Source organism: Oncorhynchus tshawytscha, linkage group LG11 (genome assembly GCF_018296145.1).
Source record: "Oncorhynchus tshawytscha isolate Ot180627B linkage group LG11, Otsh_v2.0, whole genome shotgun sequence".
Taxonomy (NCBI): domain Eukaryota; kingdom Metazoa; phylum Chordata; class Actinopteri; order Salmoniformes; family Salmonidae; genus Oncorhynchus; species Oncorhynchus tshawytscha.
In genome coordinates this window covers 37,520,682-37,532,799 of record NC_056439.1, presented here as the reverse complement: position 1 = coordinate 37,532,799, position 12,118 = coordinate 37,520,682, and positions in this window count along the sequence as shown.

Below are 12,118 nucleotides of genomic sequence, written 5' to 3'. Positions count from 1 at the left end.
TGAGGTCGGGCACTGATGTTGGGTGATTAGGCCTGGCTCGCAGTCGGTGTTCAAATTCATCCCAAAGGTGTTTGACGGGATTCAGGTCAGGGCTCTGTGTAGGCCAGTCAAGTTCTTCCACACTGATCGAGACAAACCATTTCTGTATGGACCTTGCTTGTGCACAGGTGCATTGTCCCGCAGAAACAGGAAAGGGCCTTCCCCAAACGATTGCCACAAAGTTGGAAGCACAGAATTGTCTAGTTTTTAAAATATGTTATCTAGGCAAATCAGTTAAGAAGAAGAATACGTTCTTATGTACAATGACAGCCTAGGAACAGTGGGTCAATTGCCTTGTTCAGGGGAAGAACAACAGATTTTTACCTTGTCAGCTCGGGGATTCAATCTAGCAACCTTTCAGTTACTGGCCCAATGCTCTAACCACTAGGCCACCTGCCACCTAGAATGTCATTGTATGCTGTAGCATTAAGATTTCCCTTCACTGGAACTAAGGGGCCTCACCCAAACCATGAAAAACAGCCCAGAACATTATTCCTCCTCAACCAAACTTTACAGTTGGCACTATGCATTCGGGCAGGTAGCGTTCTCCTGGCATCCGCCAAACCCAGATTTGTCTGTCGAACTGACAGATGGTGAAGCGTGATTCATCACTCCAGAGAACGTGTTTCCACTGCTCCAGAACACAATGGCGGCGAGAATTACACCACTCCAGTCGACCCTTGACATTGCGTATGGTGATCTTAGGCTTGTGTGCGGCTGTTCGGCCATGGAAACCCCTTTCATGAAGCTCCCAACGAACAGTTCTTGTGCTGACATTGCTTCCAGAGGCAGTTCGGAACGCGGTAATGAGTGTTGCAACCGAGGACAGACAACTTTTAACGCGCTACGCACTTCAGCACTAGGCGGTCCTGTCCAGTGAGCTTGTGTGGCCTCCCACTTCGCTGCTGAGCCGTTGTTGCTCCTAGACATTTCCACTTCACAATAACAGAACTTAAAGTTGACTGGGGCAGCTCTAGCAGGGCAGACATTTGACGAACTGACTTGGTGGAAAGATGTCATCCTATGACAGTGCCGTTTTGAATATCCCTGAGTTTTTCATTCAGTATGGCCAGTCCACTGCCATTGTTCGTCTATGGAGATTGCATGGCTGTGTGCTCGATTTCATACACCTGTCAGCAATGGGTGTGGCTGAAATAGCCGAATCCACTAATTTGAAGGGGTGTCCACATACTTTTATATATATAGTGTATATTGAAGTAGTGGGATGCTGAGTATGATCAGATTATTTGCCTCAAGCGCTTCAAAAGATTTTGAGAGGCCTTGAATCCTATATGTTCACTGTATTCTATAGTATTTCATTCTCACAAGATAAAATTAGCTATTCATGCAATAAGTTAACAGAAATGTTTTAATGAAGAAATTGATAATCTCAATGTACCGCATATCCTCCTTACTTTTTCAAACAGCTTAAATGCCAGGATTCCAAACACTCTGAGGGACTGTGAAGTTTGACCACTTGTGGAGAAGTGCTAAACTGCTAATCCTTGGGATCTGAAGGTAAATACGTAGGCTCTAGAATATCAAGAGGGACACACAATATTTAGTTAAGGGATTCAGGAGGGAAGCTTTTAGAGATATCTACCTGAGGATGGTGGCTGTCTTTGTGCTGCTAGATGGGTCAGAGTATCACTTTTCACTAGAGGATGAGATAGTATCTGCAGTGTTTGCATAGGGCTATCTCTGACCCTGTCACAATTAATGTGATTACATCTACTATGATTGTTACCTCCTCACTTGAATCAGAATATACTCGAATTATAAGTAACACTTTACAATACGTTGATCTTTTACCTGCAGTAATTCTGCAATTACTCAAGTAACAACAGGCATTGACATGTATTAACAGGTTGTTTCATAGTAATTTACAATAAACTGATTTGCCATTCAATTATTTTCTGATAGTTAGTATGATCTTGGGTTCTCGGTGTGGCACCTCTGAACCCAGGACAATTAGAGCGAGTCAGTCTGATGATCAGATCAGAGCCATTTCTCTGCTGCCTAGGACTTTGTTATGGGGCAGGCAGCAGGATGGAGTGGGATATCACTATGCCCAGGCTACTTTGGGCAGGTAAGTGCCTGTTACCAGGTAAAGCTGCTCCCTCAGAGGTGTCTGCTCTCCCGCTTTACCTCACCTTCACTGAGATAGGAGGATTCTTATACACCTGGTTAAGAAATTCTATACTGATCACCAATTAACAGAGGTCAGAGTGGAAATAAGAGGAAGCAGAAGTTGGGCTAAATCCTTATTTGAGATGTCATATTATTTTATAATTTTTTTTGACATTCACTATTTGTTAATTGTAAGACTAAATTGTTATTTTCATTCTTATTAAAAATATTTCAGCAATTCAAATTGAAGTGAGGGCAATTGATAGGAATTGTTAACCATTTTGTTTATTCAAATGGGAACTGCCTGTAATCTCTTGAAACGACTGATCACTGTAGTAACAACAATGACCGTGATTACAGTAATCACGGAGGTGTGTTCATGTTCCAACTGCAATTTATCTCAATCTTCTACACCAATTGTGACAAAGAAATTTGCAGGCTAAGGCTAAGGTGCTACCAAACACGATAATACAGCAACATAAATCAAAGAGATGGTAGCCTGTCAGAGTGAGACTTGAGTAATTACAGTGCTCAACTGCTCCAGGGAAGTGAAGAAGGCTTGTAAAATCACTTTGACATGACATTGCCAGCCCACAAAAATCAGCAGAATATGGCAGCTGCCACTGTCTGATTGATAGCCCATGAGCAACACAGTTTATTTTTAAACAGTCAAATGTTCCTGATACCGGTTTATCGGAAAAGCACAGCATGTAGAATCCTTAAATAGGCCTCCACAGCTATTAAACTTAATTTAGTCCCAGCATAGTATTTTGTAAATTATATACAGTCTCTGGCCCCAACAGGTGATAAGGTTCTCCCTGGAGATCGGGGAAATGGCTCAATTTGGGCCTTTCAGACGCGCTCAGAGGGAGCTTTGCTTGTGCCAGGAGTCGCCATCCTCGCAATCCCGAATTTTATAAGGCAATCGCTCGCACAGAGCTATCTCAACCTGAAATCAGAACACAGCAACAAAGAGCTGCTAAAACAGCACAACAGTTAGCGTTCATAACCACTGTAAGAGGTGTAGAAGTGGGGGAGGGAGGGAGGGAGGGAGAGAGGGATGGAGGGAGGATTCGGGAGGTTTGAGTTGAACTTGGGCAAGAATGCTTACATGGTGCCAAGTTCTTTTTCAGTGTAGGTCCATTACAAGAGCAATCACAGAGTGTGTGGCATTATGGAAGACATCCAGATGGTTAAGATGGAATTCCCTGATTGATTTGAGACCTGAGCCCTGCACTCCTTGACACGATCACTATCAGTCAGCACTCCTGTGGCACACAACTATTCATTAAAGATTATTATCGGCGGGACTAAAGGCGAGAGAAGGTTTTCAAGGGCAGCCTGCGAGGCGAGATCAATGGGCAGCTTCTAGGACTGGCTCTGCCCTTTGCCTTCCTCTCTATATGGTTTCTTCACTATAAGTGGAACTTCAAACATCCACGCCAGTCTGGGAGACACCATGTTGGCTCCTGTGATGTCATCGCAAGCGAGAGAAGCAAAGGATTGGAGGCTGCAATTAATTAAGGCGTACACACAGGGACACAAACTCGCCTAAAACACAGAATACCTCACAGATGTAAGACAAGATCAAAGGCAGAGCTGCAAGGAATTAGATGTGCTCAACTCACTTTGGAGCCAGTCTAGCGGAAAGCTGCTATTATCTATGTGAATGTCATATCTACACAAGTTATTTTCCATTACTGAGTAGTCTGCCTATCTTACATCTGGAAATCTGCAAGATATGTTCATATAACAACAGCTTATTTGTCAATGTGGCTCAGAACAACCTGAGTTGTTTGGTCTTTTTCCACAGTCATACAATTCCATGTTTAGTTCCCAGTTCATTTCTCTGTCACAATACAATTCAAATGAAGGAAAAAGTTTCTTCTGAACATTTCTTATCTTTTTCATCTTGGCCTATCCATTGGCTTATCTATGTGGAGCGACAGGAAACTCTCGGCTCACAGTCACTGCAGGGAACAGAAGCTGACGTTGGAGACAGATAGAGGGAGACAGATAGAGGGAGAGAGAGAGAGGGGGAGAGAGAGAGACAGTCACTGTAAGGAACAGAAGCTGACGTTGTAGACAGATAGAGGGAGAGAGAGAGAGGGGGAGAGAGAGAGACAGTCACTGCAAGGAACAGAAGCTGACGTTGGAGACAGATAGAGGGAGAGAGAGAGAGGGGGAGAGAGAGAGACAGTCACTGCAAGGAACAGAAGCTGACGTTGGAGACAGATAGAGGGAGAGAGAGAGAGGGGAGAGAGAGAGAGACAGTCACTGCAGGGAACAGAAGCTGATGTTGGAGACAGATAGCAGGAGAGAGAGAGAGGGGGCGAGAGAGAGACAGTCACTGCAGGGAACAGAAGCTGACGTTGGAGACAGATAGAGGGAGAGAGAGAGAGGGGGGAGAGAGAGAGACAGTCACTGCAGGGAACAGAAGCTGACATTGGAGACAGATAGAGGGAGAGAGAGAGAGGGGGGAGAGAGAGAGAGAGACAGAGAACCATGTTATCAGTGTCTGGTGGTAGAGCTCAGCACTGAGTTGTGGCTCCTTGTTAAACAGCTGACTGCCTCCAATTAGGTGATAATGCACTATAAAGTGGAGGAGACAGGGATGGCTTTTTGACCAGCTGACCTGACCACCTGATGTATGTGCCTTTAGAATTACAGTAGAACATCTGCTTAATACTTATGCCATATTAATTTGAATTTAAATGTAAGAGAATTACTTATGTTATTAATATGTAATAAATATGTAGTGATATGGAGTTCTACATTTATCAGTAAAAAACAATAGAGCAACTGAATGTGTTTGACTTATTCTGGAAACACAGTAACCTGTTTTGATTGAACAATGACCTGTGTGTCTGACAGGGAGACAGAACTCCCTCCTCATTAATCTCCCAGCAGACCTCAGTGTCAGACTGGATCCTCAATGGGAACTTGAGCCTGCTACTGATGTTTGGCTTGAAAGAAGAAGAAAGAGTCGGAAACAATTCCTCCATTAAAAAGGCCAGACATTCGTGTACCTTTAGCTTTGTGGGACATCCTAAGCGACTCACAGCATTATCATTCTGGACAAACCAATATTTGCTTGGAGGAACGCCAAGCAGCCTCATTTACCTGGCCTTTATTCTAGTATGCCAATGCTGATTGATTAGCACTCACAGTGGAATCCAACCCTTCTGCAATGCAGTTTGATCTTAAGTCTTCAGATCACTGCTACGGCAGAGCAGCATTTCTTATTTTATTTTACTTGAGTCTGTATAAATGAGTTTGTTTAGGTGTATTCTGAACCACATAATTGCATTTGTTTGCAAACTGTTGCCACAAGACATCTTTGAGTGTCTCCTAAAATGAGAGCATATAAATCGATGTGCATTGCCAAGAATTTCGTTGACAAATTGTCTATCAGCTGCTGCTATATCATCAATGTGCAAATGGTTAAGAGAGACTGTCTCCAGCCATGATGAAACAAATTAAAGAAAAGTCAAATGACTGTTTTTCACTGAGTTCAGCAGGAAGGAGATTTGCAGCATTCTGAACATGAAAAGGAGCAAGTAACGAGCTGGTTTCAAATGCGACCACAGTATGGTGAATCTCTGTTTAAGTCTGCTTCTAATAAAAACTGATTTGCCTCCCCCTAAATTTAGTCTCCTAAATTACACACTCCTCGGAGCATTGTAGGAATGCAGGCCCTCCTGCACAGCCCAGTGTAATGAGAAACTGCTTGTGGAAGACACTGCTCATAAAAGCAAACACCTGTGATGATGCCCCTGTTCTCATCAATCTTCCTTTATCCCCACCATCAACACCAACTAGAGAGAGCATTCTCCTGACCTCTCTATTATTCACATGCGATGAAAGTAGGCAGACCACTTGAGGAGGTTGATGAAGACAGAGAAGGATGGGACACTTGATAATCAGCCATCATTGGGAATGAAAAACTGCAACTGAAACCAACACAAATTGACCTCTGATGTCTTAGAGGAAACCTGCCAATAAGGATTAGAAGAAGACTGCCACTAAGGATGAGAGGAACACTGCCACTAAAGATTAGAAGAAGACTGCCACTAAGGATGAGAGGAACACTGCCACTAAAGATTAGAAGAAGACTGCCACTAAGGATGAGAGGAAGACTGCCACTAAGGATGAGAGGAAGACTGCCACTAAGGATTAGAAGAAGACTGCCAATAAGGATTAGAAGAAGACTGCTAATAAGGATGAGAGGAACACTGCCACTAAAGATGAGAAGAACACTGCCACTAAAGATTAGAAGAAGACTGCCACTAAGGATGAGAGGAAGACTGCCACTAAGGATGAGAGGAAGACTCCCACTAAGGATTAGAAGAAGACTTCCACTAAGGATTAGAAGAAGACTGCCAATAAGGATTAGAAGAAGACTGCCACTAAGGATGAGAAGAACACTGCCACTAAAGATTAGAAGAAGACTGCCACTAAGGATGAGAGGAACACTGCCACTAAGGATGAGAGGAACACTGCCACTAAGGATGAGAGGAACACTGCCACTAAGGATGAGAGGAACACTGCCACTAAGGATGAGAGGAACACTGCCACTAAGGATGAGAGGAACACTGCCACTAAGGATGAGAGGAACACTGCCACTAAAGATTAGAAGAAGACTGCCACTAAGGATGAGAGGAAGACTGCCACTAAGGATGAGAGGAAGGCTGCCACTAAGGATGAGAGGAAGACTCCCACTAAGGATTAGAAGAAGACTGCCACTAAGGATTAGAAGAAGACTGCCACTAAGGATGAGAAGAACACTGCCACTAAAGATTAGAAGAAGACTGCCACTAAGGATGAGAGGAACACTGCCACTAAGGATGAGAAGAAGACTGCCAATAAGGATTAGAAGAAGACTGCCAATACGGATTAGAAGAAGACTGCCAATAAAGATTAGAAGAAGACTGCCAATAAAGATTAGAAGAAGACTGCCAATAAAGATTAGAAGAAGACTGCCAATAAAGATTAGAAGAAGACTGCCAATAAGGATTAGAAGAAGACTGCCAATAAGGATTAGAAGAAGACTGCCAATAAGGATTAGAAGAAGACTGCCAATAAAGATTAGAAGAAGACTGCCAATGAGGATTAGAAGAAGACTGCCAATAAAGATTAGAAGAAGACTGCCAATAAAGATTAGAAGAAGACTGCCAATAAAGATTAGAAGAAGACTGCCAATAAAGATTAGAAGATGACTGCCAATAAAGATTAGAAGAAGACTGACAATAAGGATTAGAAGAAGACTGACAATAAAGATTAGAAGAAGACTGCAAATAAGGATGAGAAGAAGACTGCCAATAAAGATTAGAAGAAGACTGCCAATAAAGATTAGAAGAAGACTGCCAATAAAGATTAGAAGAAGACTGCCAATAAAGATTAGAAGAAGACTGCCAATAAGGATTAGAAGAAGACTGCCAATAAGGATTAGAAGAAGACTGCCAATAAAGATTAGAAGAAGACTGCCAATAAGGATGAGAAGAAGACTGCCAATAAAGATTAGAAGAAGACTGCCAATAAAGATTAGAAGAAGACTGCCAATAAGGATGAGAGGAAGACTGCCAATAAATAGAAAATAACAAATCCCTTTTGTACAATTGACTATGCTGATGACAGGATTGGTGTGGTCCGTTCATAGTACGGCCACTGACTTTCAAGTCTCTTAGAGTTCAAATGGTTATAACATACTGTAGAGAAGATTGTGTTTTCAATGGGCCAGCTAGTTCCTCTAGCAGGGGCATACCAGGGCAAATTCTGTAGGGAGAAACTTTCACCTGCATACAATCATTTATCTGTTTTTGTTTTGCAGGTGCCAGGTGGAAGCCAAACAGCAGACTGCTAAATTCATACTGCATCATGTTTCTTTTACTGGGGAAAATTTATTTTGGGGGGAAAATGAAGAAAACCTGAACTGCTATCAATATACTAACATAAACAGATTCCTCCCATGGCATTTTTAAAAATGGTTTCTTCTTGTGTGAGGGTATAATGACAGACATTTTCACCAAATAGACCACGTTTTCATCAATAGACCTCCCCATTGAGAGACACACCCGGGGGCGGATTGGCCATCTGGCAATTTTGGGAAATGCCAGAAAGCCTGGGACTTCTTGTTTTGGGGTGAGCTGGTTGAAATTGACCAAAAAATATATGTTATAAATAAAAACCATTACATGGCCGGCGGCTCATGGGCCTGTTTCTTTTATGATTTTTGCTCAATTTCGCTGTCGTCACTATAATCTATATTGAGCATTTGGCTGACAAGTGGGCAATGGCCAGCCCCCTACCAAGATGTGCCGGCACGGTTTTCTTATTGGCTGAGTTGACGCAAATTCACATTCAAAGTCAAGCATCCATCATCAAATAGAGTGAGACCCACTCTGACTCTATGTCAGTCACTCAGTCAGATCAGAAAAAAGGAAAGGTGGTGCCGGAAAAAAAAGAGAGCCCAAAAAAGGGCTGGAGGCAGACGGTGCAGAACGCGCGGTTCTGGTTCTGCTAGTCCAAGTGCTGTGTCTGTGAGAAATGACAGATCAGCTGCTGTGGTGCAGTTGAGGTAGGAAGAAAACAGAGAAGGACACATCCACACACATTGACACAGATTGTGTAGCCTACTCCTGCCAGTTATGCCTAACAGGCACGTGCACAGATAGGGCTCATGTTTTTAGGAGGCACTGTAACTAGCTTGCTTACAACTTGCGATGATGAGTGTGTTGTTGCAGAAATACATTTTTGCTACAGAGGCATTTGGTATGTTGTGAATTTCAAGATATGAATTATGAAAGTATACATAATTATTTCTCAAGTGGGGAGCTTAGTCCATTTTGAGCACTTGCCCCCTGAAAGGGCTGTGCACGGCCCCAAGGCCTAATATTTTGGCTGTATATTGTATGAAATACCTACTATAGTAGGCTAATTAGGGAAGGGGGATTCGGGGGAACAATTAGACGCTAGGCTACTTGCAATATAGTCTAACAAGTAGTTTTATTGGCTTTTATAACACATGGGTAAGGTAATAGCCATCTAGGCCTTCTAGACATTTATACAGTGCTTAGTATTAACACAAGTCATCATGTATTACAATAAAGGGCCATTTGGGGACTGTCCGTGTAATTTATTTGTTTTATGAATGTTTATTTGCTTCTGAATCTGTCTCTTCAGCCCAGCGAGTGGGTTTATGAGCTGTAGTAATGAGTGCCTCTGGTGTTGGATTACATTACATAGCCACCACCACTGGAGACTGGAAAGTCCCACCTATTTCATTCGCTGAATGGCACTTCACTTTTTCACTTCTTGTCAAGCACAACGCTAGAAATCTATCGGCATCCACATAAACTAGTCCCGGCATCGTTCTATGACAAATACAGAAGGTTGTATATGGAATTCAATCTAAGAAAACGGGAGAGAAAGTTCCAGTTATTGGTTCTGTGGGTCGGGCGGATGGGGCACCAGGATGGGGCACCAGCATGCTCCTCCTGAATCCTCCTCACAATGGCTGTAGAAGCTGGGGTCTTTGGGATACGTTGACTCCTCTGGAATTGAGGTCTTACCAATGCCTTGCCCAGCTCATCGAGAAAGAGCCATCTCCTCTGGAGCTTCCCTCTGTTCAACGCCATCCAGATGACAAATGCATTGTACGCCGAGATGCCCAAGATGTGGAAGAATATCACAAGTGGCCAGCATAGGGTTCTTCTTTTGCAGCTGTAGCCAGTCACCAGTTTGTCTAAATTGTCCACTCCTGCTTTTGTGGCATTGTAATCCATTATGATTTCTGATGTTCCTGGCCACAGATTCTCCAATCCCTATGCAGCGTACTCATGAGTACCACATTTTAGCCTTTTTTTGGCACAGGGACACTAGGGACGTGTCGGCCGTGAACACAAACTTAGAGGAATTGATAGGCCTGTACAGTGTATTCAACAGCTGTGGTGGGAGCTCTGGCTTGTTTTTTTTGTACCGTTCCTATCATCATCAGCTTCCTCTCGAGGAGCTCCGGGTCCAGCATGTGTGCGAAGTAAAAATGTTATTGCATGTGATGTTGTGGCCATCTGGTCCCTGTGTCACATCCAGGACAACCCGCATCCCTTGGTTAATCTCAGGGGCTCATCCATCTGGCTTCCCCATATACACTTGCAAGTTCCACACATATGATAAAGCAGCATCACAGGCAGACCAGATCTTGATTCAATATTATAATATATATAAATATTATAATATTTAGACTATATGTACTGCCTGAAGGGGCCGTGGCCCCTAACTGTCATAAGCTGCTCATCAACAGTAACATTGGGCCCAGGGTTGTAAAACAGGGGAAGGCGGTCCACTCACTCACTGTCAGTCTCCGAATTGACAGAGACATGATCCTTGTATTTGGAAAATTCTCTATTTTCCAAAGTGGAAGACGCTCCTTCCACACTAAAAAATCAAATCTAAGGCCCTCTGAGCAGAAATTATTTTTGCCATACTGATTGATTGTAATGAGTGTGCTGAGAGTCAGGAAGAAAGCTCAAGGAGTGAGTGTTTTAATAAATAAAATAAACATTGAACACGAAACACAAACAACGCACCGAAATGAAAACAGAGTCATTAACACCTGAGGAAAGAACCAAGGGGAGTGACAGATATAGGGAAGATAATCAAGGAGGTTATTGAGTCCAGGTGAGTGTCATGAGGCGCAGGTGTGTGAGACGATGGTGACAGGTGTGCGGGATAATCAGCATCCTGATGACCTAGAGGCCGGAGAAGGAGCATACATGACAGTACCCCCTCCCGAACGCACGGCTCCAGTCGCAGGACCCCGTCAAAGGGGACGAACCCGGGGATCAGGACCAGACCGGTCACCCCTGCTGATGCGTGAGAACCTGTCACGCCAGCTGAGGCACGGGAACCTGTCGAGTCAGCTGGGGCACGGGAGCCTGACAGATCGGTTGAGTCAGGGGAACCTGACAGATCGGTTGAGCCAGGGGAACCTGACAGATCGGTTGAGTCGGGGGCCTGACAGATCGGTTGAGTCGGGGGGAACCTGACAGATCGGTTGAGTCGGGGGCTGACAGATCGGTTGAGTCGGGGGCCTGACAGATCGGTTGAGTCGGGGGAACCTGACAGATCGGTTGAGTCGGGGGAACCTGACAGATCGGTTGAGTCGGGGGAAGCTGACAGATCGGTTGAGTCGGGGGAGCTGACAGATCGGTTGAGTCGGGGGAGCTGACAGATCGGTTGCGTCAGGGAAGCTGACAGATCGGTTGAGTCGGGGGCCTGACAGATCGGTTGAGTCAGGGGACCTGACAGATCGGTTGAGTCAGGGGGACCTGACAGATCGGTTGAGTCAGGGGGACCTGACAGATCGGTTGAGTCAGGGGGACCTGACAGATCAGTTGAGTCAGGGGGACCTGACAGATCGGTTGAGTCAGGGGGACCTGACAGATCGGTTGAGTCAGGGGAACCTGACAAGCCGGTGGAAGCAGGGGAGCCTGGTGATCCGGCGGAGGCATGAGAGCCTGTAGCAGTTCCCGGACGTCATTACTTTGACACACACACAACAACAAAAACGCTCTCTGATGCTTTCGTTAGGTGAGGTGATATTCTGTAACGAGTGCGCTGAGAGTCGGGAAGCAAGTTCAAGGAGTGAGTGCTTTAATAAATAAAATAAACAATATTCACGAAACCCAAACAACGCACCGACAGGAAAACAGAGTCAATAACACATGAGGAAAGAACCAAGAGTGACAGATATAGGGAAGATAATCAATGAGGTGATGGAGTCCAGGTGAGTGTCATGAGACACAGGTGCGCGAGACGATGGTGACAGGTGTGCGGGATAATCAGTAGTCTGATGACCTGGAGGCCGGAGTTGGAGTATACGTGACATTGATTGTGGTAAGGAGCCACACATGCAAAGCTATTTATTTGTTGTGTCCCTCCCCCAATT